Genomic DNA, 22914 nt, shown 5'->3' on the forward strand with positions numbered 1-22914 from the left:
GTATGGCCCTACAATATATGTTTCCAATATAGCATGATAGGTCCACTTTAAATGAACATTTTTATTTCTCTGTATTCTTTATACTTATCTCTCGTTTATTCAGGGGCTGCAATTGGACAGCGACCCCTCTACCTCTCTGTCAGACCTGGAGATGAAGCAACTTTGCCGTGTAACAATGCGTTCCATGATCAGGATGAATGTGAGAGTACTTCCTGGCTCTCCAGTGATTCAGGAAGCGCAGTAGAGCTGGTTAGTGGTGGGCAGATTGGTGAAGAAGCCAAAGCTAAATCAGACAGACTGAGAGTTACAGAGAATTGTTCTCTGGTTATAAAGAATGTCACAGAGGAGGATGCTGGTCAATACACCTGCAGACAGTTCAGATTCGGAGAACAACGAGCTCCAGACTCTCAGGTTAAGCTGTTTGTTGTTACCAGTGAGTATACACATCACAATGTTTTCAAACTGTCTGGTAAAACATATACTCTGATTACACTAAAACATAACAATAATTATGATTACAGTGCAGAAGTTAATGTTACTCTTGATGTCTTTCTTTTAAAATATCTCCATTTTCAGTGACTGAACATCAGGACAATGATGAGGTGACGTTGAACTGCTCTTTGAAGACTTATGGATGGTGTGGACTCTCAGTGAAGTGGCTGCTTCAGGGTCGAGATGTGGATACAGATCACAGAGATATAAACACATCACAGTCTTCCTGCTCTGCCTCTGTGACATTTAACACTTCTCTCTTTAGTAACAAATCAAGGTCTGAGTTATTTACTTGTGAAGTCAGAGCTGATGGCAAAGGTCAGACCTTCAGCCTTCAGTCCTCAGGTGAGAACATGCTGAGCTGTTTAAACGTCATTAACTCATATATTTTTACATATTCAATGATTTGAAGTTCTATTATTACATCACAATGTAAATTACCCATAAGACAGTTTTCAAATGAAACCTTTGTTGATCTTTGTTCATCTGTTCAGGTGAGGACACAGCAGCAACAACAGAGAGCGACTCCAGATCAGGTTTCAATACGACAGCTTCCGTAATCACTGAAGATAAACTAGGTTATTCTTTGTTTTTTTATGGAAATTAGTTTAATTAACTCGCTTTTATAACGACACTCGTCTTAAATTAAAGTAAATGATTATTGATGTATATATTTATATATGAATATTGATTGATATAAAAATATTTCTCTTAAATCAAATAAGCTGATGAAATACATTTTCAGGAGAAATAACATCACATCTTTAAACTGATTTGAGTTCAACGTGATTACATTTAGATAACGTTCAGCCTTCAGTCCTCAGGTGAGAACAAGTTGAGCTACCAAAGATTTGTTGAGTTTTGTTAATCCGTTGCACAAACACCTGAAAAACTGAATCATCCACAAAAAGTACTTTTTTATTCAATTCTAAATGTTATGATTTTAATTCCTCTTCCAGGTTGGTGGTGGTGTACCCTCGTTGTGATAGTGGGTGTTCCAGCATTCATAATATTCTTTGCGCCTGCCAGCTGGAAGATTACATCGATGCTCTGTTGCCTCTTCTGGACCTAAGACGGATGAAAACATTGTAAGTTTTATGGATAAGAAGATAAACGTTTTGACAGTAAACAGTTGAATCAGATCAAACTTAAATAGAAAGAGATGAGGGGAGAGGGGATGAAGGGAGAAGTTTTCAAAGAATTGAGGGGTAGTTGAAGAGATGTAGGTATAGTGAGGTCTAAAAGGATGAAGGGACAAAGGGAATTAGGGATGAAAGGTTTAAAGGGATGTCCAACCCAGTCTCACAAAAAAACGTGTAATAACTACGTTGGTCCACAACGTAGGACGTAGTATTAGAATGAATGGTGAAAAAAAACGTAGGGATCTTACAATTTCAGAGGCGTTTTTGTAGAAATACTACGTCCTAAGTTGTGGACTAACGTAGTTATTACACGGTTTTTTATGAGACTGGGTTGGGATGTCAGGAAGGAGGGATTTAGTGATAGACGGATGAATGGAAGAAGGGAAGTGGGCAATGAAGGATGAAGCGTTCAAGGGTTTTTGGGAGGAAGGGATGAACTGATGGTGCGTTCAGGGTCTGCTGACTCAACTGTGAACTGTGTTTACTTCCTTTGTAACCAACTCAGTGTTGATGTTGTTTTCCTCAGGTGCGTTATGGTGTAGATGATGGTACAGTGAACTATGAAAACATCAGACCTCCTGATGGAGTTTGAGCAACACTTCTGCCTCCATCAGACTCCACTGATCAACAACGTCTACATCTATCTTCATGTTTCACATCAGGAGTGGAAGATTATACACTCATTCTGAATTACATATTATTTCGTTTGAGTCTTGATCTAATAAACCACTGGATGTCACTGGAAAGAGCTTTGAACTCTTGTTTCCTTATATTGTCTTCATGCTGAAGGTTCAGAGCTGATTTTAAGATGTTCTGATTGTTTTTGAAGCTTGAGCTCATTTTAATATCTCTGTGTTCAGAATTATTACTTTCATTCACTTTCATTTAGCTTTGCTTTGTGTTTTGAAGTTCATTTGATTGAATGGGTTTTCAGCCTTAATGTAGAAAGTAAGTTTTCTCTTTGTAATATCTGTTGACATTAGAATCAACAAATAAAAAAAAAAATCCAACAATTGTGTTTGACTATTTTTGGAAATAGTCTAAAGTCACTTTGAGAAGTTGACATCATACTTATGAGAGGAAGTAGACGCATCACTTCTCAGCTAACAAACTATGTTGGAAACATTTCATCAGAACAAGAGATAGAGGAAGAGAGAAGCTTCTATTATCTTCCAGCTGAAGGTCTCAGAGCTTTTTTAAGATGTACTGACTGCTATTAGAGCTAAAGCAGCTTGAGCTCATTTGAATATCTATGTGTATAAAATCATTATTTTAATCCACTTTCATTTAGTTTAGCTGTTAAAACATGTGTTTTGATGTCCATGTGATTTAATGGGTTTTCAGTCTTAATGTAGAAAGTACGTTTTCTCTTTGTTATTCCTGATACAACAATACAATCTGCAAATAAGTAAGGGATAATGTGCTGCGACGCGGTCATTATGGGGAAAACACAGGCTGATCAGGAGCCCGACGCGAAGCGGAGGGATCTAGATCGGCCTGAAGGTGTTCTTTTCCCCATAATGAACAAGTCGCTGCACATTATCCCGCTTATTACAAGGCCACATTCTCAACAAAGTAACCTTATGACTCCCAATATTAATTGAAATGCTTTTATGGATTTAGAAAATGATTTTATTGATTTAAAAAAAAGTTGTATATATTGATTTAAATTGACATGCATCCGCGAAGAGAAATAGTCCGTTGTTAACGTTTGAACTAACGTAGCAACGGCAGGAACTGCTTCGATAGTGTTTTTGAGGAGCTTTTTGATTACAGATTTGAAAACATCGCTGCTTGCTTTAAATGTAGCACAATTCATTATGTCAAACCTTGGGAAGTATCTAGATATCCCTGCCCTAATGCCAAAGGAACTGCACACTGAATATGTGTCGCCGTCTGATGTCTATGTCTGGACCGCTGCGTAAAAAGGAGGATTTCTGCCCGTTACTTCTCCGCTGTTTTCTTGTCGCTCTTGTCTTGTCAGTTAGAAAAGCAAACTGCATGCAGTTTGCTTTTCAGACCAACTGTATACAGTTAAATCGAACGGACTTCTTTGTGCAGATGTGAGCGTCCTTAACAACGGTCAATAAATCCTTGACAGCGGTCTGTCTGTTCTGGATTAACAACGTCTCACGTGTTCTGAATTGACCAATCAGAATCGAGTATTCAACTAAACCATGTAATAATAAATGTTAATCTTGATTCTGCACTGTGTTCTGTGGTTCCTACTAACAGAGTCTTTATCGTGATCTTGCTCTTTGTACTTCCTGTTTTATTTTGTTAAACACTGTCCTTGTGTCATCTCTAACGTCACTTCCTGTCTTTGTGTTTTCCCGCCTTTTTGTGATAGTTGGATATTTAATCTATAATCATATTCTATAATATCATCATGTTTGTAGCTTTGCCCTTTGACAACCATGTACTGTAACTCTGAACAGTCAAGTTTTCATGAGTTTAAAAAATATATATCACCAATAAGGAGATACGTGGTTTTCACTGGACAGGAAGGAGATGTCATTTCTAATCTGTTATTGAATTACAAGTAACTTTTAACCTGATTACTTCAGAAAATGTATTTGGTATCATTCGTCCGCTGGTATCTAATGTGCTTATATAATTATGTTTTTTATATGAATGTTACAGTAAACCCACAGGAAGGCGCTCATCTTGAGTCGATGCTGAGAGGCGAATTAACGAGAAATTCCTAAGAAAAAAGAAGAGGCAGCAACTTTGAGGAAGTGACGCATTTCTAATATAAGGAAGTTCATTCAACATTTCTCTTTAAGAGGCAGCCAGTCTAGAGACTTACACGAATACAAGAGACACGATGGACGAGTTAAAACAGATTCAAATGTCTTCACTTCTCATTCTGCTGCTTCATTTTACAGGTAAGGATTCCTACAACATGTATAAATTTAGAAAACATTAAAAACGGTAATTTATTCATGAATGTTACTTTATTACCTAATCTCATTTTAACCAAGACAGAGAAGTGGTCTGTTTGTCTTCCAACGAGGGGAAGGCAACTTTTAGACAAATAGGGAAACTTTAGTTGTATCTTAAATGAACATTTATATTTCTCTGTATTCTTTATATTTCTCTCTTGTTTATTCAGGGGCTGCAATTGGACAGCGATACCTCTTCCTCTCTGTCAGAGTTGGAGATGAAGCCACTTTGCCGTGTAACAAAGTGACCCATGATCAGGTTGAATGTAACAGTACTACCTGGCTCTTCAGTGATTCAGGAAGTGCAGTAGAGCTGGTTAAAGGTGGGCAGATTGGTAACCATGCTAAATCAGACAGACTGAGACTTACAGAGAAATGTTCTCTGGTTATAAAGAAGGTCACAGAGGAGGATGCTGGTTATTACATCTGCAGACAGATCAGATCAGGAGAACATCAAGGTTCAGACTCTCAGGTTTACCTGTCTGTTGTTACCAGTGAGTGTTTCCATCATAATGTTTCCAAACTTTCTCTGTAGAGCAAAATATTAAAACATTACAATTATTATTATTACAGTGCTGAAGTTATTTTTACTGTTGTTATCTTTCTCTCACAATATCTCCATCTTCAGTGACTGAACATCAGGACAAGGATGAGGTGACGTTACGCTGCTCTATGTCGAGACGTGAAGGTTGTAGACACTCAGTGATGTGGCTGCTTCACGGTCCAGATGTGGATAAAGAGAACAAGGATATAAGGACATCATCGTCTGGCTGCTCTGCTTTTGTGACATTTCCGACTTCTCATTTCAGTTATACACAAAGGTCTAGGTTTTTTACTTGTGAAGTAACAGGTGACAACGTGCAGACCTTCAGCCCTCAGTCCTCAGGTGAGAACGTTTGTTATCAGACTGCTTAAAGTCACTTCAAAGTGGTGTGACAAATTACATAAAAAGGGTGTTTATCTGATTTAATTAAGTTTAAACATTACGTCACAATATATGGTAAGCATATTACTTCTGAAGAGTTGTGTTCATCTTGTTCAGATGGGGACGAACAACAAGCAACACCAACACCAACATCACCATCAGGTAAAAACTAGACAGTATCATCAATCTTAAACAAATCTAGTTTACGGTACCTCAAATATTTAGTATATTGTTTTGATGCTTCACATCTCCATTTTGAGCTGAGGTTGAAATCTCTGGAGAGAATTAGTATTTGGTTCTTTAAATAAGTCTTTCTGGTTTATTCTGTCAAACTCGTTGCAGATGACGTGTTTTTTTTAATGCAGTTTTTGTACCAAAAGTAAATTTGACTTGGTAGAAAGTAACACATTCTTTTTGTAGCACCAACATGTAATGTAAGTATCTCCGCTATTAACCTCATCTCTGAAGATTCAGCCAAACTACAAGAGTCTCAGCGTCTGTACGTTATCTGTCTCTAGAATCTCTTTGTCTTCTGTCCCCCGTACACATGGAACAAATAAAGAAAACGTTTAATTAACTCACTTTCTGTAACAAAGCCATTCATTAAAGTTAAAAGCAAAACATTTAAAGTGATGTAGTAAATTATGATTGGTTTATATATGAATATTGCTTAAATAAAAAGCTTTCTCTTAAATCAAAGACTATTCTGGTTTGTTTTAAGATGGGTTTATTTCTTTTAAATGATATACATTTTGTTAAGAAATCACATCACATCTTTGCACTGATTGGCATTCAAAGTGATTACATCTAGATACATTTCAAAACATCTCCATTTCTTTAAAAAAAAAAATATATATACATATCTTTTAAAACATTATATTCTCTCTCCAGGTCTCTTGAGGCTCGTCCTCGTGTCTGTGGGTTTAGCAGCTCTCATAATGATTGTCGTGGCGGTCAGCATATGGACGAGAGCTAAAGGTGAGAACATTCACAGATCAAACTTAAACGTTTTTTTGAGTTGTGGAAAGTCAAGTGAACTTTCTCTTCTTTCTTCTCAGAGAAGCAAACACAGATGGATGAAATCAATGTGAGTTTTTACATCTAAACACTGAACTGTTTTGACTCTCTCTTCATGATGAACTGATAAACACAGACACAAAGTACAGCCTCCAGAGAGACCATAGATCTGAATCAACACCTCTTTGAACCTGTCAGTAACAACTGAACATGATGAGTTCAGATTAAAGGACTGATTCCCCTGAATCACATCACATACAGGATTTCCCCACCTTCACACTAGTGGCTTTTAGCAATGCTAATAGTTTTGTTGTTTTAGAAAACAATGTGTTTGTTACTGTGAATAATGTGCAGGATCAAATCTAGTTTCAAAGCAAACTGTCCTGAAGTCAGTATCAATCAGATCAGACGGGAACTGATGGTGCGTTCAGGGTCTGCTGATTAAACTGTGAACTGTGTTTTACTTTGAAATCCTTTGAAACCAACTCAGTGTTGTTGTTGTTGTTGTTGTTGTTGTTGTTGTTGTTTACTACAGGTGCGTTATGATGTAGATGATGGTACAGTGAACTATGAAAACATCAGACCTCCTGATGGAGTTTGAGCAACACTTCTGCCTCCATCAGACTCCACTGATCAACAACGTCTACATCTATCTTCATGTTTCACATCAGGAGTGGAAGATTATACACTCATTCTGAATTACATATGATTTCATTTGAGTCTTGATCTAATAAACCACTGGATGTCACTGGAAAGAGCTTTTGACTCTTGTTTCCTTATATTGTCTTCATGCTGAAGGTTCAGAGCTGATTTCAAGATGTACTGATTGTTTTTGAAGCTTGAGCTCATTTGAATATCTCTGTGTTCACAATTATTACTTTCATTCACTTTCATTTCGCTTTGCTTTGTGTTTTGAAGTTCATTTGATTGAATGGGTTTTCAGCCTTAATGTAGAAAGTAAGTTTTCTCTTTGTAATATCTGTTGACATTAGAATCTACAAATAAAAAAGAAAATCCAACAATTGTGTTTGACTATTTTTGCAAATAGTCTAAAGTCACTTTGAGAAGTTGACATCATACTTATGAGAGGAAGTAGACGCATCACTTCTCAGCTAACTCACTATGTTGGAAACATTTCATCAGAACAAGAGATAGAGGAAGAGAGAAGCTTCTATTATCTTCCAGCTGAAGGTCTCAGAGCTTTTTTAAGATGTACTGACTGCTATTAGAGCTAAAGCAGCTTGAGCTCATTTGAATATCTATGTGTATCAAATCATTATTTTAATCCACTTTCATTTAGTTTAGCTGTTAAAACATGTGTTTTGATGTCCATGTGATTTAATGGGTTTTCAGCCTTAATGTAGAAAGTACGTTTTCTCTTTGTTATTCCTGATACAACAATACAATCTGCAAATAATAAATGTTAATCTTGATTCTGCACTGTGTTCTGTGGTTCCTACGAACAGAGTCTTTATCGTGATCTTGCTCTTTGTACTTCCTGTTTTATTTTGTTAAACACTGTCGTTGTGTCATCTCTGACGTCACTTCCTGTCTTTGTGTTTTCGCGCCTTTTTTCGATCGTTGGATATTTAATCTACAGCAATGCATCATATTATATAAAATCATCATGTTTGTAGCTTTGCCCTTTGACAACCATGTACTGTAACTCTGAACATTCAAGTTTTCATGAGTTTAAAACAAAGAAGAATCACCAATAAGGTAGGGTGACCAGACGTCCCCATTTTCTGGGGACAGTCCCCGTTTGTATTGGCCTGTCCCCGGTTGAAACTGTCCCCGGAAATGTCCCCGTTTTTAAAGATACGTTAAAAACACATAGCAAGGTGAAATAAAACGTTTCATGTCAGGAAACACTGGGTAAACAGACTGTGGTCATGCCAGCCCCCACTTCGGAAAACACAGTCAAGCCAGCCCGCACCTGTATTGCAGTGCGCGAATATCCTATGCATTACGGTAGAGGCCTGTAAAATCTGCCTTCAAAATAAAAGCGTTTAATCGGTCAATAACAAATACACCTAAAAAACTCACCAAACATATTCATATATACTGGAGCTTAAATTAAGAAATATGTCCTATATAATGTGATTAATAATAATTTCAAACAAACTACGTACCTACCACATTATAACTGAGTGAATGTAAAATGTAAGGATACAGTTATGAAGACATATCAGACATTTCCACTGGGTGACTCATTTCAATTGATGTTGACACCATCTCACAACACTCCTAAAATAACATTACTTTCTGAAGCACAATTTAAAATGTATGCTGTTTAAAATCTCAAATTAGATCTATTGTCCATCTATATTTAGATTATTATTTAATGGAAACTGTCCATAATCAAAGAGTCATTCGAAGTCAATCAAATAATTATTTCACTTCAGGGTGATAGCAGGAGACCCCATCTAGTCAAGACAGAGTAGTGAGGGGTAAAAGGAGCAAACAACAACAAAAAACACAACAACAACAAAAACCATGCATAAACATAACAATTTCATCAGGACAAGAGATAGAGGAATCAATCAATCAATCAATGTTTATTTATACAGCCCAATATCACAAATGTTACATTTGTCTCAGTGGACTTCACAGTTTGTACAGAATATCAGTATGACAATACGACACCCTCTGTCCTTAGACCCTCACATCGTACAAGGAAAAACTTCCAGAGAAAAACCCCACAGTTTAAAGGGGAACATGGGAGAAACCTCAGGGAGAGCAACAGAGGAGGGATCCCTCTCCCAGGACGGACAGACGTGCAATAGATGCCGTGTGTAAATTGAAAAGATAATACATTTGCAACATAGGTAGTCCAAATGTTTTGAAATGCATGTGTGTATAATAGGAAGATGAATCCACGAGGATATCCATCCAGGACTTATGATCCAGGACCGCAGCCACGACTCAAGATCCAGGACTCGCGATCCATGACACAGGACCGCAGGATCATCCATGACTCCGGATCCCGACGTATATAGACAGCAAAAAGAAAGAAATTTGGGGAAGCTGGGTTAATCGGAACATGAGAGTACACAGGTATAGACAGAGAGAAGGAAGAAGTAAGATGTCCCCCGACAAACTAAGCCTATATCAGCAAAACTAGGGGCTGAATCTAATCAGCCCTAACTATACGCTTTATCAAAAAGGAAGGTCTTAAGCGCACTCTTAAAAACGGATAGGGTGTCTGCCGTCCGAACACAAACTTGAAGCTGATTCCACAAAAGTGGAGCTTGATAAGAAAAGGCTCTGGCTCCCATTGTACTTTTAGAGACTCTAGGAACAACCAACAACCCTGCATTCTTGGAACGCAATGCCTTAATAGGACAGTAGGGTATAATGAGTTATTTAAGGTAAGATGGTGCCTGCCCATTAAGGGCTTTGTAGGCGAGAAGAAGAATTTTAAATTATATCCTGTGTTCTATCGGGAGCCAGTGTAAGGCAGCCAGGACAGGAGTAATGTGGTCCCTTTTCCTAACTCTGGTTAGTACACGAGCTGCAGCATTTTGAATCAGCTGAAGCGACTTGACTGACTTCTTGGTACACCCTGATAATAAGGAGTTACAATAATCCAGCCTTGAAGTAACAAATGCATGGACTAGTTTCTCTGCATCGTTTTGAGGCAAGTTGGACTGATTTTTGCAATGTTACGTTGATGGAAGTAGGCGGTCCTTGAAATTGATTTTATGTGGGCGTTTAAGGATAAATCCTGATCAAATATAACACCAAGATTCCTTACAGTCTCACTGGAGGCCAAATTAATGCCATCCATAGTTAATATATCTTTAGATAGTTTGTTTCGTAGATTCTTCGGGCCGAGTACAATAACTTCAGTTTTGGTCGTGTTTAACATCAAAAAATGTAAGGTCATCCACGTTTTTAAGTTCTTGAGGCAGTCTTGAATTTTATTTAGATGATTAATTTCATCAGGCTTGATTGATAAATATAGTTGAGTATCATCCGCATAACAATGAAAGTTTACAGAATGATTCCTTATAATATTGCCTAACGGAAGCATATATAGTGTGAACAAAATAGGTCCGAGCACTGAGCCCTGTGGCACTCCATGGCTAACTTTGGTTTGCGTGGAAGATTCATCGTTGACACGTACAAACTGAGAGCGTTCAGATAGATAGGACCTAAACCAGCCTAAAGCAGTTCCCTGTATGCCAACTAAGTGCTCTAGTCTTTGCAATAGGATATCATGGTCGATAGTATCAAATGCAGCAATGAGATCGAGCCAAACAAGAATATAGACAGGAAGAGAGAAGCTTCTTTTATCTTCCAGCTGAAAGTCTCAGAGCTTTTTAAGATGTACTGACTGCTATTAGAGCTAAAGCAGCTTGAGCTCATTTGAATATCTATGTGTATAAAATCATTATTTTAATCCACTTTCATTTAGCTTAGCTGTTAAAACATGTGTTTTGATGTCCATGTGATTTAATGGGTGTTCAGCCTTAATGTAGAAAGTCAGATAAAATAATACAAATAATAAATGTTAATCTTGATTCTGCACTGTGTTCTGTGGTTCCTACTAACATTGTCTTTATCATGATCTTGCTCTTTGTACTTCCTGTTTTATTTTGTTAAACACTGTCCTTGTGTCATCTCTGATGTCACTTCCTGTCTTTGTGTTTTCCCGCCTTTTTGTGATTGTTTGATATTTAATCTACAGCAATGCATCATATTCTATAATATCATCATGTTGGTAGCTTTGCCCTTTGATAACCATGTACTGTAACTCTGAACAGTCAAGGTTTCATGAGTTTAAAAAATAAATATCACCAATAAGGAGATACGTGGTTTCCACTGGACAGGAAGGAGATGTCATTTCTAATCTGGAAGTGAATTACAAGTACCTTTAATGTTATAATTTACAAAATATTCTTAGTATAATTCGTCCGCTGTTATCTAATGTGCTTATATGGTTATGTTTTTTATATGAATGTTATTACAGTAAACCCACAGGAAGTGACATGCGCTCATCTTGATTGAGTCAATGCTGAGAGGCGAAATAACAATAAAGGTGTAAGAGAAAAGAAGACGCAGCTACTTTGAGGAAGTGACACATTTCTAATATAAGGAAGTACATTCAACATTTCTCTTTAAGAAGCAGCCAGTCTAGAGACTAACACGAATACAAGAGACACGATGGACGAGTTCGAACGGATTAAAATGTCTTCACTTCTCATTCTGCTGCTTCAGTTTACAGGTAAGGATTCCTTCACAATTTATTTATTTAGAAACATTTAAAAAGGTAATTTATTCATGAATGTTACTTTATTAACTAATCTCCTTTTAACCAAGACAGAGAAGAGGTCTGTTTGTCTTCCAACGAGGGGAAGGCAACTTTTAGACAAATAGGGAAACTTTAGTTGTATCTTCAATGAAAATTTTTATTTCTCTGTATTCTTTATATTTCTCTCTTGTTTATTCAGGGGCTGCAATTGGACAGCGTGTCCTCTTCCTCTCTGTCAGAGCTGAAGATGAAGCCAATCTGCCGTGTAATGTGATCCATGATCAGGTTGAATGTGATGGTACTACCTGGATCTTCAGTGATTCAGGAAGCAAAGTAATGCTGGTTAAAGGTGGGCAGATTGGTAACCATGCTAAATCAGACAGACTGAGAGTTACAGAGAAATGTTCTCTGGTTATAAAGAAGGTCACAGAGGAGGATGCTGGTTATTACGTATGCAGACAGTTCAGATCAGGACAACAACAAGGTCCAGACTCTCAGGTTCTTCTGTCTGTTGTTACCAGTGAGTATTTCCATCATAATCTTTCCAAACTTTCTCTGTAGAGCAAAATACTAAAACATTACAATTATTATTATTACAGTGCTGAAGTTAATTATTATCTTTCTCTCACGATATCTCCATCTGCAGTGACTGAGCATCAGGTCAATGATGAGGTGACGTTACGCTGCTCTGTGGAGACATATGGAGGGTGTAGACACAAAGTGAAGTGGCTGCTTCAGGGTCAAGATGTGGATAAAGATCACAGAGAGATAGAGACATCACAGTCTTCCTGCTCTGCCTCTGTGACATTTCTGACTTCTCATTTCAGTTATACACAAAGGTCTAGGTTTTTTACTTGTGAAGTAACAGCTGATGATGGCAACGTGCAGACCTTCAGCCCTCAGTCCTCAGGTGAGAACATTTTTGATCACACTGTTTAAAGTCACTTCAAAGTTACGCGAAAAATGACATAAAAAGGGTGTTTATCTGATTTAATAAAGTTTAAAAATTACGTCACAATATATGGTAAGCATATTACTTCTGAAGAGTTGTGTTCATCTTGTTCAGATGGGGACGAACAACAAGCAACAACAACACCAACATCACCATCAGGTAAAAACTAGACAGTATCATCAATCTTAAACAAATCTATTTTACGGTACCTCAAATATTTAGTATGTTGTTTTGATGCTTCACATTTCCATTTTGAGCTGAGGTTGAAATCTCTGGAGAGAATTAGTATTTGGTTCTTTAAATAAGTCTTTCTGGTTTATTCTGTCAAACTCGTTGCAGATTACGTGTTTTTTTAATGCAGTTTTTGTCCCAAAAGTAACTTTGACTTGTTAGAAAGTAACACATTCTTTTTGTAGCATCTACATGTAATGTAAGTATCTCCGCTATTAACCTCATCTCTGAAGATTCAGCCAAACTACAAGAGTCTCAGCATCTGTACGTTATCTGTCTCTAGAATCTCTTTGTCTTCTGTCCCCCGTACACATGGAACAAATAAAGAAAACGTTTAATTAACTCACTTTCTGTAACAAAACCATTCATTAAAGTTAAAAGCAAAACATTTAAAGTGATGTAGTAAATAATTATTGGTTTATATATGAATATTGCTTAATTAAAAAGCTTTGTCTTAAATCAAAGACTATTCTGGTTTGTTTTAAGATGGTTTTTTTCTTTTTAAATGATATACATTTAGCTAAGAAATCACATCACATCTTTGCACTGATTGGCATTCAACGTGATTACATCTAGATACATTTAAAAACATCTCCATTTCTTTAAAAAATAAATATATATACATATCTTTAAAAACATGATATTCTCTCTCCAGGTCTCTTGAGGCTCGTCCTCGTGTCTGTGGGTTTAGCCGCTCTCATAATGATTGTCGTGGCGGTCAACATGGACGAGAGCTAAAGGTGAGAACATTCACAGATCAAACTTAAAAGTTTTTTTAAATTGTGGAAAGTAAAGTGAACTTTCTCTTCTTTCTTCTCAGAGAAGCAAACACAGATGGATGAAATCAATGTGAGTTTTTACATCTAAACACTGAACTGTTTTGACTCTCTCTTCATGATGAACTGATAAACACAGACACAAAGTACAGCCTCCAGAGAGACCATAGATCTGAATCAACACCTCTTTGAACCTGTCAGTAACAACTGAACATGATGAGTTCAGATTAAAGGACTGATTCCCCTGAATCACATCACATACAGGATTTCCCCACCTTCACACTAGTGGCTTTTAGCAATGCTAATAGTTTTGTTGTTTTAGAAAACAATGTGTTTGTTACTGTGAATAATGTGCAGGATCAAATCTAGTTTCAAAGCAAACTGTCCTGAAGTCAGTATCAATCAGATCAGACGGGAACTGATGGTGCGTTCAGGGTCTGCTGATTCAACTGTGAACTGTGTTTTACTTTGAAATCCTTTGAAACCAACTCAGTGTTGTTGTTGTTGTTGTTGTTGTTGTTGTTGTTGTTTACTACAGGTGCGTTATGGTGTAGATGATGGTACAGTGAACTATGAAAACATCAGACCTCCTGATGGAGTTTGAGCAACACTTCTGCCTCCATCAGACTCCACTGATCAACAACGTCTACATCTATCTTCATGTTTCACATCAGGAGTGGAAGATTATACACTCATTCTGAATTACATATGATTTCATTTGAGTCTTGATCTAATAAACCACTGGATGTCACTGGAAAGAGCTTTGAACTCTTGTTTCCTTATATTGTCTTCATGCTGAAGGTTCAGAGCTGATTTTAAGATGTTCTGATTGTTTTTGAAGCTTGAGCTCATTTTAATATCTCTGTGTTCAGAATTATTATTTTCATTCACTTTCATTTAGCTTTGCTTTGTGTTTTGAAGTTCATTTGATTGAATGGATTTTCAGCCTTAATGTAGAAAGTAAGTTTTCTCTTTGTAATATCTGTTGACATTAGAATCTACAAATAAAAAAGAAAATCCAACAATTGTGTTTGACTATTTTTGGGAATAGTCTAAAGTCACTTTGAGAAGTTGACATCATACTAATGAGAGGAAGTAGACGCATCACTTCTCAGCTAACTCACTATGTTGGAAACATTTCATCAGAACAAGAGATAGAGGAAGAGAGAAGCTTCTATTATCTTCCAGCTGAAGGTCTCAGAGCTTTTTTAAGATGTACTGACTGCTATTAGAGCTAAAGCAGCTTGAGCTCATTTGAATATCTATGTGTATCAAATCATTATTTTAATCCACTTTCATTTAGCTTAGCTGTTAAAACATGTGTTTTGATGTCCATGTGATTTAATGGGTTTTCAGCCTTAATGTAGAAAGTACGTTTTCTCTTTGTTATTCCTGATACAACAATACAATCTGCAAATAATAAATGTTAATCTTGATTCTGCACTGTGTTCTGTGGTTCCTACTAACAGAGTCTTTATCGTGATCTTGGTCTGTGTACTTCCTGTTTTATTTTGTTAAACACTGTCCTTGTGTCATCTCTGACGTCACTTCCTGTCTTTGTGTTTTCCCGCCTTTTTGTGATTGTTGGATATTTAATCTACAGCAATGCATCATATTATATAATATCATCATGTTTGTAGCTTTGCCCTTTGACAACCATGTACTGTAACTCTGAACAGTCAAGGTTTCATGAGTTTAAAACAAAGAAGAATCACCAATAAGGTAGGGTGACCAGACGTCCCCATTTTCTGGGGACAGTCCCCGTTTGTATTGGCCTGTCCCCGGTTGAAACTGTCCCCGGAAATGTCCCCGTTTTTAAAGATACGTTAAAAACACATAGCAAGGTGAAATAAAACGTTTCATGTCAGGAAACACTGGGTAAACAGACTGTGGTCATGCCAGCCCCCACTTCGGAAAACACAGTCAAGCCAGCCCGCACCTGTATTGCAGTGCGCGAATATCCTATGCATTACGGTAGAGGCCTGTAAAATCTGCCTTCAAAATAAAAGCGTTTAATCGGTCAATAACAAATACACCTAAAAAACTCACCAAACATATTCATATATACTGGAGCTTAAATTAAGAAATATGTCCTATATGATGTGATTAATAATAATTTAAAACAAACTACGTACCTACCACATTATAACTGAGTGAATGTAAAATGTAAGGATACAGTTATGAAGACATATCAGACATTTCCACTGGGTGACTAATTTCAATTGATGTTGACACCATCTCACAACACTCCTAAAATAACATTACTTTCTGAAGCACAATTTCAAATGTATGCTGTTTAAAATCTCAAATTAGATCTATTGTCCATCTATATTTTGATTATTATTTAATGGAAACCGTCCATAATCAAAGAGTCATTCGAAGTCAATCAAATAATTATTTCACTTCAGGGTGATAGCAGGACACCCCATCTAGTCAAGACAGAGTAGTGAGGGGTAAAAGGAGCAAACAACAACAAAAAACACAACAACAACAAAAACCATGCATAAACATAACAATTTCATCAGGACAAGAGATAGAGGAATCAATCAATCAATGAATGTTTATTTATATAGCCCAATATCACAAATGTTACATTTGTCTCAGTGGACTTCACAGTTTGTACAGAATATCAGTATGACAATACGACACCCTCTGTCCTTAGACCCTCACATCGTACAAGGAAACACTTCCAGAGAACACCCACAGTTTAAAGGGGAACATGGGAGAAACCTCAGGGAGAGCAACAGAGGAGGGATCCCTCTCCCAGGACGGACAGACGTGCAATAGATGCCGTGTGTAAATCGAAGAGATAATACATTTACAACATAGGTAGACCAAATGTTTTGAAATGCATGTGTGTATAATAAGAAGATGAATCCACGAGGATATCCATCCAGGACTTATGATCCAGGACCACAGCCACGACTCAAGATCCAGGACTCGCGATCCATGACACAGGACCGCAGGATCATCCATGACTCCGGATCCCGGCGTATATAGACACCAAAAAGAAAGACATTTGGGGAAGCTGGGTTAATCGGAACATGAGAGTACACAGGTATAGACAGAGAGAAGGAAGAAGTAAGATGTCCCCCGACAAACTAAGCCTATATCAGCAAAACTAGGGGCTGAATCTAATCAGCCCTAACTATAAGCTTTATCAAAAAGGAAGGTCTTAAGCGCACTCTTAAAAACGGATAGGGTGTCTGCCGTCCGAACACAAACTGGAAGCTGATTCCACAAAAGTGGAGCTTGATAAGAAAAGGCTCTGGCTCCCATTGTACTTTTAGAGACTCTAGGAACAACCAACAACCCTGCATTCTTGGAACACAATGCCCTAGTAGGACAGTAGGGTTTAATGAGTTCTTTAAGTTAAGATGGCGCCTGCCCATTAAGGGCTTTGTAGGCGAGAAGAAGAATTTTAAATTCTATCCTGTGTTCTATAGGGAGCCAGTGTAAGGCAGCCAGGACAGGAGTAATGTGGTCCCTTTTCCTAACTCTGGTTAGTACACGAGCTGCAGCATTTTGAATCAGCTGAAGCGACTTGACTGACTTCTTGGTACACCCTGATAATAAGGAGTTACAATAATCCAGCCTTGAAGTAACAAATGCATGGACTAGTTTCTCTGCATCGTTTTGAGGCAAGATATGCCTGATTTTTGCAATGTTACGTAGATGGAAGTAGGCGGTCCTTGAAATAGATTTTATGTGGGCGTTAAAGGATAAATCCTGATCAAATATAACACCAAGATTCCTTACAGTCTCACTGGAGGCCAAATTAATGCCATCCATAGTTAGTATATCTTTAGATAGTTTGTTTCGTAGATTCTTCGGGCCAAGTACAATAACTTCAGTTTTGGTCGTGTTTAACATCAAAAGATGTAAGGTCATCCACGTTTTTAAGTCCTTGAGGCAGTCTTGAATTTTATTTAGATGATTAATTTCATCAGGCTTGATTGATAAATATAGTTGAGTATCATCCGCATAACAATGAAAGTTTACAGAATGATTCCTTATAATATTGCCTAGTGGAAGCATATATAATGTGAACAAAATAGGTCCGAGCACTGAGCCCTGTGGTACTCCATGGCTAACTTTGGTTTGCATGGAAGATTCATCGTTGACACGTACAAACTGAGAGCGTTCAGATAGATAGGACCTAAACCAGCCTAAAGCAGTTCCCTGTATGCCAACTAAGTGCTCTAGTCTTTGCAATAGGATATCATGGTCGATAGTATCAAATGCAGCACTAAGATCGAGCAAAACAAGAATAGAGACAAGAAGAGAGAAGCTTCTATTATCTTCCAGCTGAAAGTCTCAGAGCTTTTTAAGATGTACTGACTGCTATTAGAGCTAAAGCAGCTTGAGCTCATTTGAATATCTATGTGTATAAAATCATTATTTTAATCCACTTTCATTTAGTTTAGCTGTTAAAACATGTGTTTTGATGTCCATGTGATTGAATGGGTTTTCAGTCTTAATGTAGAAAGTACATTTTCTCTTTGTTATTCCTGATACAACAATACAATCTGCAAATAATAAATGTTAATCTTGAATCTGCACTGTGTTCTGTGGTTCCTACTAACAGTGTCTGTATCGTGATCTTGCTCTTTGTTCTTCCTGTTTTATTTTTGTAAAACACTGTCCTCGTGTCATCTCTGATGTCAATTCCTGTCTTTGTGTTTTCCCGCCTTTTTGTGATTGTTTGATATTTAATCTACAGCAATGCATCATATTCTATCATATCATCATGTTGGTAGCTTTGCCCTTTGATAACCATGTACTGTAACTCTGAACAGTCAAGGTTTCATGAGTTTAAAAAATATATATCACCAATAAGGAGATACGTGTCATGTCCAAGAAACTTATTGTGAAAGTTTATTCTTTATGTTAGAGTTGTCATGTCCCTTTGTCTTGTGCTTTATGTCTATACCCTTAATTATTTCTTCCTCTCATTTCAGGCCTCCACGCTCCCCGCCCCTTTTCTGTCTCCTGCGTCCTTGATTATTTTCCCCGCCCTGATTGTTTCCAACTGTGTCCCCTTTACCTGTGTATATATTGTGTTAGCTCCCTCCTGTTAATTGTCAGTTCGTTGTCTCTCGAAGACCACGTATCGGCTTACCTCACGGACCTTTTCACGGACCTTTCACGGACCTATGCTATAGATCGCATTATAGTTTTCCTCGAAAGAGTGGTTTTGTTTTCCTTGTTTTAGTACTGTGCAAATTCCAGTAAAGTCTTTATTTTGAAACGCTATCTGAGTCTGAGTTTTGAGTCGTGCAATTGAGTTCATGCCTCAGTGTTCTCCCCTTGACAGTACGAACTGACCATCAAAATGAACTCAGCCGACTCAGATCAGATTAAGAACGCTATCCGTTCTCAGGGCCAACGTCTTGGGCAACAAGAGGAGCGTATGGCCACCATGCAGCAGGGAGTGCAGGATCTAACCAGCAGCCAGGGGGAACTACAAACATCGTTGACGACCCAAGTTAATCTACTGGCAGCAGAGGTTCAGCGTGTGCTCACTCACCTGCAGGCTGTTTCTCCTCCTACGACTCCTCCGGTTCCAGCGGTGACCGGATTCGATCCCAACCGGGTTACTGAGCCGCACAGTGCTTCCATGCGTCTGGCTCCACCCGAAAGGTACTCCGGGGAATCAGAAGGCTGCCGGCCGTTCATCGTGCAGTGTGAGTTACACTATCACCACCAACCGGCTGCTTTTCCCACGGACATTTCCAAAGTGGCTTTTATGATCTCTCATCTCTCCGGCCGAGCAGCAGCGTGGGCCACGGCAGAATGGTCCCGAGGCTCGCCTATCTGCGGGTCTCTGGAGAACTTCATAGACACTATGAGGAAGACCTTCGATCAAACCACGCCGGGCAGGGAAGCAGCTCGGGCTCTGATCAAGCTGCGACAACATCAGCGGAGTGTGGCTGACTACGCCATCGAGTTCCGGACTAAGGCAGCCGACAGCGGCTGGAACTCCGCTGCATTGTTTGACGCTTTCGTCAGCGGTCTCTCGGATTCTTTACAAGACCAGCTGGCGCCTCTCGATCTGCCCGCTGATTTGGACTCTGTCATATCCATGGCTTTACGAATAGACAATCGTTTGACGGAGAGGAGAAGGAATAAATCCAAGGATGCGGTTGATCCACCTCTCCAGAGGAGACGCTCGCCGCTGGATATTACTTCTTCTTGGAGGTCCCGTCACCCCTCACCAGCTGCGTTCCGGACAACAGCGCCCCCTGGCTCCGTGGAGGAGCCAATGCAGTTGGGCCGCGCCAAGCTGTCGCTGGCAGAACGTCAGCGTCGATTCAAGGAAGGCCTGTGTTTCTACTGCGGGCAGCGCGGACACCCACAAGCGGCTTGTCCGGTAAAAGAGGAGGCTCACCAATGAAGAGGAGTACGTTGGTGAGCCGGATCTCTTCCTCTGACTTTCCTCCTCGCACCCTGACCCGGATCCAGGTAAAAATCAGAGACAATGTAGTTACTCATGGTGTTCTCATTGACTCAGGGGCGGACGAAAGTCTTATGGATTGGGGTTTAGTTAAAAAATGGGACATAAAAACTAAACCTCTACCCCAGCCTCTTGAAGCGAGTGCTCTCGATGGGCGGCTGTTGTTTAAAGTGACTCACCAAACGGAGCCTTTAGAAGTAAGATGTAATGATAACCACCATGAGACAATGTCTTTTCACTTATTTAACTCAGCCCAACATCCACTCATTTTGGGTTTTCCCTGGTTGAAACTTCATAACCCTCACATAGATTGGCAATCTGGGAGGGTGGAGGGGTGGGGAAAGAATTGCATTGATCTCTGTTTTAAGCAGGTAGCAGAGATTGACAGGGGATGTAACACTGGGAGTGTTAGGCAGGATACAGTCCCAAAAATATATCTTCCGGATGTACTTTCAGTTCCTTCCTGCTACCACGACCTTAGTGAAGTTTTTAGTAAGTCCAAAGCTCTGGCTCTTCCTCCTCACCGCTCCTATGACTGTGCGATTGACTTAATTGCCAGGTCTCCCATTCCTAAGGGTCGACTTTATGCAATTTCAGGACCTGAGAAAGAGGCCATGAAGGACTATATTGATGCCTCCCTCAAGACAGGGCTTATTCGTCATTCCTCATCCCCAGCAGGGGCAGGTTTTTTTTTCGTGGGCAAAAAGGATGGGTCTCTTAGGCCCTGTATCGACTACTCACCTCTCAATGACATTACGGTTAAAAACCGGTACCCCCTCCCTCTCATCTCGTCCGCTTTCGAGCAGCTTCAGGAAGCCAAGGTTTTCACCAAATTAGACCTGCGGAACGCCTATCATTTGGTCAGGATCAGGGAGGGCGATGAATGGAAGACGGGTTTTAACACCCCTTCAGGACATTATGAATACCTGGTCATGCCGTTTGGATTGTCAAACGCTCCTGCAGTCTTCCAGGCTATGATCAACGACGTGTTGAGGGAGTTTCTGAACCGTTTCGTTTTTGTTTATCTGGACGACATTCTGATCTACTCCCCTGACCTTCACACCCACAAACAACATGTCCGCCTGGTTCTACAGAAACTGCTCCAAAATAAGTTGTTTGTCAAAGCTGAAAAGTGTGAATTTCATGTGGAAACAGTCACTTTTTTGGGCTTCATCATTTCCCCAGGTCAGGTTATGATGGACCCAGAGAAGGTTAGCGCAGTAGCCTGTTGGCCTACCCCTGACTCTCGCAAAAAAGTGCAGCAGTTTTTAGGCTTTGCTAATTTTTACAGACGTTTTGTGCGGAGCTTCAGCGCTATTGCAGCCCCTCTTCATGTCCTCACGTCCCCTCAGGTGCCTTTTGTGTGGTCTCCTCAGGCTGAGGAGGCTTTTTCTCGGCTGAAAAAGATGTTCACCACTGCCCCCATACTTACCATGCCGGATCCCACTCGCCAGTTCGTGGTGGAAGTGGATGCCTCCAACGAGGGGGTGGGAGCGGTCCTCTCCCAGCAACAACAGAAGGACAACAAACTTCACCCCTGCGCCTTCCTGTCCAGGAAGCTCTCCCCGGCAGAGAGAAATTATGACGTGGGAAACCGTGAGTTGCTGGCCGTGAAGTTAGCGTTGGAAGAGTGGAGGCATTGGTTGGAGGGAGCCGAGCATCCTTTTGTGGTCTGGACCGATCACAAGAACCTGGAGTACATCAGAAAGGCCAAAAGACTGAACTCCCGCCAGGCTAGGTGGACCTTGTTTTTCAACCGTTTTGACTTTGTTCTTTCCTACAGGCCGGGGTCTCAGAATGTCAAGCCTGACGCTCTGTCCCGTCTGTTTGACCCTGTGCCTGCAGCCAAGGAGCCGGAACCCATCATCCCATTGAACCGGGTGGTAGGAGCGCTGACTTGGCCAGTAGAGAAGGAGGTAATACGTGCCAATGCTGGAGCTCCTGCACCAAGGGGTTGCCCGCCTAACCGGATTTTTGTTCAGGAGGCCGAGCGACCACAGGTGATCCACTGGGCTCACACTTCGCTGCTCACCTGTCACCCCGGAGTCAAGAGAACTATGTTCATCGTTAAACAACGTTTCTGGTGGACATCCATGGAGAAGGAGGTGAAGGAGTATGTGGAGGCGTGCCCTATCTGCGCTCGAAACAAGACCTCTTCCAGGTCGCGAATAGGGTTATTACAACCACTCCCTATTCCCAACAGGCCCTGGTCAGAGATCTCCATGGACTTCGTCACTGGCCTGCCCGTCTCTAGAGGTAAAACCACAGTTCTCACGGTAGTGGACAGATTTTCCAAAATGACACATTTCATTGCTCTGCCAAAGATGCCCTCAGCTAAGGAAACGGCGGAGGTCATGATGCAGAATGTGTTTCGGCTTCATGGTTTCCCTAAGGATATTGTCTCCGACCGGGGCCCCCAGTTTGTGTCACGCTTCTGGAAGGAGTTCTGCAGCCTCATCGGTGCCACGGTCAGTCTCTCGTCTGGATATCATCCGGAGTCTAACGGCCAGACAGAGCGCCTAAATCAAGAACTGGAGACCTGCCTGCGCTGCCTGGTGTCCCAGAATCCATCCTCCTGGAGCGAGCACCTCACCTGGGTTGAGTATGCACACAACATCCTCCCTACTTCTGCCACGGGCCTGTCCCCGTTTCACTGTGTTTATGGCTACCAACCGCCACTGTTCCCAGCCACGGAGAGGGAGGTCACGGTCCCGTCTGCC

General features: G+C 40.0%; 2 long non-coding RNA genes across 2 annotated transcripts; both read left to right on the top strand.

Moving 5' to 3' along the window:
* Positions 1-982: 982 nt before the first annotated feature.
* On the top strand, positions 983-3096 carry LOC307015338. Its single transcript, XR_013801476.1, has 3 exons — positions 983-1070; positions 1452-1580; positions 2161-3096. It is a non-coding gene; the product is annotated as an uncharacterized lncRNA (long non-coding RNA).
* A 3296-nt stretch (positions 3097-6392) lies between these two features.
* Positions 6393-7600, top strand: LOC307016445. Its single transcript, XR_013801809.1, has 3 exons — positions 6393-6482; positions 6563-6591; positions 7057-7600. It is a non-coding gene; the product is annotated as an uncharacterized lncRNA (long non-coding RNA).
* The last annotated feature ends 15314 nt before the right edge of the window (positions 7601-22914 follow it).

Source organism: Notothenia rossii, assembly GCF_949606895.1.
Source record: "Notothenia rossii genome assembly, chromosome: 8".
NCBI classification, from domain to species: domain Eukaryota; kingdom Metazoa; phylum Chordata; class Actinopteri; order Perciformes; family Nototheniidae; genus Notothenia; species Notothenia rossii.